The following is a 7156-nucleotide window of genomic DNA, read 5'->3' as shown; positions in this document are numbered from 1 at the left end:
ACACACACACACACACACACACACACACACACACACACACACACACATACACACAAAACCAGGTTACCCTTCTTTCTATTTCTGGTGTTTAGCCCTCCCCATACCCAGAACAGGGCTGAGAATATTAGAAAATACTTTCAATAGAGCCATAAACCCCAGCCACATTTGGATAAGCTAATGGAATCTATTATAAAGTCGAGTCACCAAACTCTTAAGCAATCGTGACCTATTTTCTCCCTGCTAAGGTGAAATCATTTGGGAAGAATGCACAAAGTTCTTTGTGGGTATACACAGGTATGTGAACAAAAGCAAACACAATTTATTTAGACTTTCAAAGGACCTTTAACAAGGTACCTTACCAAAGGCTAAAACTGAGTCACTCCTGACTTAGAAGGAATGCTTTGTCATGAGTAGGAAACTGACCTGAACCTAAGAAACAAAAGGCAAGGGATCCTCCCTCTTCTCTGCCTAGAGAGGTGTAAATGGTAGGGTCCTCATAGTCAGGCCTGGGACAAGTTTTAGTTCCTTTTCTTTTTAAATAAATGAACTTAAAGACAATGAATTTTCAAATCTGCAAGTGACAATAAGCTCCTTTCAACGTTGGTAGTTCAAGTGAACAAGGGGAAAAGATGTGAGATCGGGCTGGAGTGGGGTAGGTGTGGATGTCAGAGTGATTTCATTGTGGATAAAATAATGTCTTTCAGGGGAAAAAAATCCAAATAGCCAATCAATAAACATGCATTTATTAAATGCCTACCATGAGCTAAAACTGCATATATATATATATACACATATGTATACACACATATATAAAATATTATATTTTTTATTATATAATGTTACATATTATATAATTATATAACATTGTATAATATATTTACTCACACATATACATATGTATATAGGCATACATATGCATATATATTTATGTAGGTAGGTATTTATCCCATACCCAGGGCCAATAATATTGGAAAAATACTTTCAATAGAGCTACTGGCCACATTTGAATAAGGCTTAAAAAAAAAAAAAACTTTCCCAAAGTGACACAATATCATGGCAAAAACCATAGCTCACAATTTAAGATATGGATCAAAAGAAGCTTTATTCAGACACATGTGGGTATAGAGCAATTCAGAAGCAATAATTTGTTTTTGGAAGATACACATTTTCATTGTCATTATAAGCTGCAGTAGGACTGGCATCTGTTTTTACACAGACTGAGAAGGTTTTCCTTTATGGAGTCAAAGAGGATGTCCTGGGGATGTGGTTGGTGCAGGGAACTAGGGCTTGAATAATTGGCATTGCTGTCTTGGCACTAGTGCCTAAGCTGTGGGGAACCACCATCTCAGAGGATTAGCAGAATTCTGCTGCCCTGTGGTTTGCATTCCAGATCCTGATTGTATACTTATATACAGTATACAGTGCTTATAGATTTCCTAATAAGCCATGCTTCTGGGGTTTTTTTATAATTTTGCAACACTCCCTTCTGACATGTGTGTGTTATAGTTCTTTCCATTCATATTGTTGTAATCATTGTGTACATTACCTTCTTGGCTAAAATTAACAGCCAAGATTTCTTGGCCTGAATCACTGGAGTGGCCTGAGCTAGGCCAAGCCTAAAACATTTGGTATTAGCTGTCAGTATTGAATCAGAATGACCTCATGGTTCATTTTGTGGTTGTATGGGGTGAGGGTCCCACATGCAGGAAAAGGAGCCTTCTGTAATTGGATGGCCAAATATGTGACTCTGGTACTGGGGGTTGCCATGCTTTTAGCTGCATATGAAGAGCCCTCTCAATGGGAGAAGGGAGGGGGACCCACCGGCCCTGTAGGATAAGCCTAATGGAGGCTTACCAAACTTATGGAAGCAAAAAGAGTATATTGCAGATGTGAATATCCTCTGACCCTTGCTTAACTAAGGTGGATAGAGATTAAGTGACTTGCCTAGAGTCATACAGCTAGTAAGAGTCTGGGGCTATATTTGAATTCATGCCTTCCCAGACTCCAAATCTAGCATCCTGTTATCATGCTGCCCCCTCAATTCCTCAGTTGGGACTTGACCACCTTTCCATCAACTGACTGCCCATTTCCTATATTCTATCTGCTAAGTCTTCCTTTCTCCCTAACCCTATTCTTCCTCTCTTTTCTATTTCTTCTATACTTTCTTCCTCTAAGAAGTTTTCCCTGACTAGAGCAATAATAGTAAAAATAATAATGATAATAAAATAATAATAATTAACATTTCTATAGTTCTTTACAATTATTATCTTATTTTATCCTCACAACAACATTGGGAGATAGGTGCTATTATTATCTCCATTTTATACAGTAAAATGATAAAGCCTCACATATCAGCAGCATTTCTATATAATAACAGAACACCAAAAAATGATAATAGAAGGGGAAATCCCATTTCAAATATGTACAAAATGCAAAAAAAAATATGTCTGCAGATCAACCTCCCAAAGAAGATAAATTATATGTATAGATTCAATTACAAAGCATTCCTTAAAGAAATAAAGAACTTAAATAGCTGAAGGAATATTCAGTGCTCATGTCTGAGCTGTGCTAATATAATAAAAATGGCAATACTATCAAAGTTAATTTATAATTTTAATGCTATACCTATCAAATTACCAAGGGGACACTTTATAGAACTTGATAAAATATTAACAAAATTCATTTGGAAAAACAAAAGATAAAGAATATCAAGGGAAATGATGAAAAGAACTAGGGCAAAGAGGGAATAGCACTTCTAGACTCAAACTATATTATATAGCAGCAGTCATCAAAACCATTGGGTGTTGGTTAAAGAATAGAGATAGATCAACAGAACAGACTTTAGATAATAGAGATTCAGAAACAAGAGGACTCAATAACCCAGTGTTTGATCAAGTGGAAAACACAAATTACCTAGGGAAGAATTCCCTATTTGATTTTTTTTAACTGTTAGGAAAACTATAGAGAACTCTGGCAAAAATTAGACTTAGACCAATACCTTACACCACATTCCACAATACATTCTAAATGTCTACATTACCTTAATATAAAAAACAAACTGTAAAAAAAATTAAAAGAAAAGAAAATCATATACCTCTTATAGTTATGAGTAGGAGATATATTCTTGACCAAGCAAGAGATAAAGGCAATTTCAAAACAAAAATAGATAACTTTGATTACTTGAATTGGAAAAGCTTCTGCACAAAGAACTTTAATGCATGTAGGATAAAATGAGAAAAGGAGCTTTGTATCAAATTTCCCTTAATAGGGTTTGGTACTTAAGATATATCAAAAGGTGAGGACAGGTAGGTGGCACAGTAAATAGAGCACTGGCCCTGGAGTCAGGAGGACCTGGGTTTGGATCTGGCCTCAGACACTTAACACAAAAAATAGCTGTGTGACCTTGGGCAAGTTACTTAGCCCCAATTGCCCTCCAAAAAGCAAAAAAAAAAAAGATATATCAAATGGTGGGTGCACACACATGCTCATATGTGTGTGTGTGTGTGTAACTAATAGCCATTCTCCAATAGATAAATGGTCTCAAAAGATATGAACAGTTCTCAAAAGAATCACGAAATATTTGTAACCATATGAAAAAGTACCAAGAAATGTAAATCAAAACAACCTTGAGATTTTACCTCACACCCTGTAAATGGGCAAAATGACACCAAAAGTGGCAATAATCAACAATGAAGGGATTGTGGAAGGATAGGCAGACTATACATTGTTGGTGGAGCTGTGAAATGATATGACTATTTCGGAAAGAAATTTGGAATTATGCAAAAAAAGTAGCTAAAATGTCCATACCTCTTGAACCAGAGACTGTTACTGGGATTATGCCCCAAGGAAGTCATTGATGAGAAAAAAAAAAAGTCCTTATATACACCAAAATATTTATAGCAGTACTTTTTCTGATAGCTAAGAACTGGAAACAAAGTAGATTCCCATTACTCGGAAGATGGCTAAATAAATTGTGGAATACACAAATATAATAGAATATTATTGTGTGATAAGAAATGATGCATGTGATGAAAATAGAGAAATTTGGAAAGATCTCATTGAACTGATGCAGAATGAAGTCAGCAGAGCCAAGAAAACAACATACACAGTGGCTACAACAATGTAAATGGAAAGAACATCCACAAACAAAACTCAAAAGTAAACATAGCAAAATTATAAAGATCAAACAGGAATCAAATAAAGAGAGATGACAAGATGCCCCCAACATGGAGGTGGAAGGTGCACAGGGGAGGACATGCTCTCAGTCTTTTTCAATAAGTTGTGCTGACTTTTTTTTCTCTCTAACAAATTACTTTTTAGCATATAGAATGGCTCTTGGGGAGGGATACTATGGTGATGTAAGAAACAGAAAATATTAATTATTTTTAAAAATTATAGAGTGCATATTAATATTAGTAATATTATATATGTTATTAACATTATTGGTATTAATGTATATGTACATGACACACCAAATTCCACCAAAGCCAGAGATGCAGAACACAAATCAGAGAACTGAAACAAAAAATGTGAATCTTATGTGAGAAGCAATGGGTCTGAGCTGGGGAAGCCATATCTCTGGCTAACTGTTCTAACCACTGAACTATTTTTCCCTGCCCAACAATGTTGTTCTTGTTGTTTAGTCATTTTTCAGTTGAGTCCAACTCTTCTACTCTCCAAGACCCTTGCTTGATTTGAAACAATCTAGCTGAGGGAGTGAGCAGTAAATTTTTATAAGTCTCCCATATTTGCCTCCAAACAACCATAAAACAGAGCTCTAAGACAAATTCTGAAATAACAGAACCAGCCAAAAGATGGGGTGAAACAATCTTTTAGTCCAAGAAACTTGGAAGATTGGCAAGAAAGGTCTGTCTCACTCAGGTGAAAGAGGGACACAGTCCAGAACAGGAAATGTACCAGCAAGCCCTTCCCTTCGCCCCAGCAAAGAAGCAGGAGTTCCTGTGTGGTGCAGCAGACAAATGCCAACACCAGGACCCCCCATGTGCCTCAACATAGCGAGCAGAGCAGGCAAACTCCAGCTCCAAGAACCACCATACATAGCCCCAGGTCACCACTAGGTAGACTGCCAACACACTTCAATATAGCCCTGGGGAAAGGCAGAAACACTCCACCCCCACACCAGACACCAGCACTAAGACCCAGGCTAAGCACCAGGTACACTGTCTGTAAACACCCCTGCAGCTTCCAGCAGTGCCAGTCATCCCCCACTCCACCCCCTCAGCACAGCACCAGACACAAAGGTTCCCCATGGGCCTCAGGGTAACATCAGTGCAGCACCAGGCAAATAGGCAGAACCTGCCGCCACTAGCACAAGAAGCCCAAGACAGTACCCCAGGAACAGAAATCAAATTTAAAAGAAAGGAAAAAGATCAAAAGAAATGAGCAAAAAACAGAAGAAAAAAATTAATCTGACCATAGAAAGTTATTGTGGTGACAGGGAAGATCAAGGCACAAACTCAGAAGTGTGCAACAATGTCAAAATTCCTATGGGCAAAAACTCCAAAGATAAATGGGAAGTGTTCTCAAGCCCAGAAAGAACTCATGGAAGAGTTCAAAAAGAAGTGTAGAAATCATGTAAAAGACATAGAAGAAACATTGGGAAAAGAAAGGAAAGTGATACAAGAGAATTATGAAAAAAGTGTCAACATCTTGGAAAAAAGAAAACAGCTGCTTAAGAAGTAGAATTGGTCAAATGGAAGAGGAAATCCGAAAATCTGCTAAAGAAAACAACTCTTTAGAAAGTACAATTGGTCAAATGGAAAAGGAAATAAGAAAGCTAACTGAGAAAAACAGCTCCTTAAAATTGAGCCATTGGAAGCTAATGACTCTATGGGACATCAAGAATCAACTGAACAAATTCAAAAGAAAATAGAAAATGTAAAATACATCATTGGAAAAGCAACTGACCTAGAAAATAAATCCAGGAGAGACAACATCAGAAGCATTGGACTACCTCAAAGCCACAATCAAAAGGAGGACTTGGAAAGCATCTTTCAAGAAAATATCAAGGAAACCTGCCCTGACATCTAGAACCAGAGGGCAAAATAAGCATCTAAAGAATCTACTGATCACCTTAGGAAAGAGATCCCAATAAAAAAAAATAAACTCCAAGTAGTATTATACCAAATTACAGAACTATCAGGTCAAGGAAAAAATACTGCAAGTGGTCAGAAAAAAATTCAAATATTGAGGAGCCACAATCAGTATTCCACAGGACTTGGTAGCTGCAACATTAAAGGATTGGAGGTCATGGAATATGATATTCTGGAAGGCAAAGGAGCTAGGACTACAATCAAGAATCACCTACCCAGCATCATACTTCAAGGGGGGGAAAAGTGGTCATTCAATGAAATAGAAGGATTTCAAGCTTTCATAAAGAGAAGACCAGAACTGAACAAAAAAATTGATCTCCAATATCAAGACCCAAGAGAAGCCTAAAAAGGGAAAAAGGTGGGGTGGAGGGGAGAGACATAAGAAATAAATTGGAGCTGAACTATTTACATCCTTACATAGGAAGATGATACTTGTAATTCTTTAAAAAGGTACCTCTAATAGTACGTCTAGAAAGAATATACATAGACAGAGGATATGGGTATAAGGTGAATTTAAGGGAATGACAAAAAGAAATAATTAAGGGATGAGAAAGAGGAGTGCATTGGGTGCAGAAAGAAGGGAGAGATAGAATGGGATAAATTATTTCGCATGAAGAGGTACAAGAAATCTACAACAGTAGAGGGAAAGATGGGAGGGTGGGCAATGGGCATTGCTTGAATTTTACTGTCATTAGTACTGACCAAAAAGGGTATAATATACACAATCAAATTTAATATAGAAATATATAATACCCAACAGGAAAGTAGAAGGGGAGAAGATCAAGTAAAGGGAGAATGGGGAGAACTGACAGAAAAATGGGCAGACCAGGTGAGGTGGTAGACAGAAACAAAACACTATCAAGAAGGGAAAGAGTGAAAGGAGAGAGGGGACAAACAGGAGGAAAAATAAGATGGAGGGAAATAGTTAGCAATCATAACTGCGAATGTGAATGGAATGAACTCTCCCATAAAACAAAAGCAGATAGAGGAGTGGATCAAAAATCAGAACCCTGCAATATGTTGTTTACAAGAAATACACTTGA

This window comes from Petaurus breviceps, unplaced genomic scaffold (assembly GCF_028583685.1).
Source record: "Petaurus breviceps papuanus isolate PSGF00001 unplaced genomic scaffold, PetGlider_PUasm1.0 454, whole genome shotgun sequence".
NCBI lineage: Eukaryota > Metazoa > Chordata > Mammalia > Diprotodontia > Petauridae > Petaurus > Petaurus breviceps.
Note: the sequence above shows the minus strand (reverse complement) of the source record.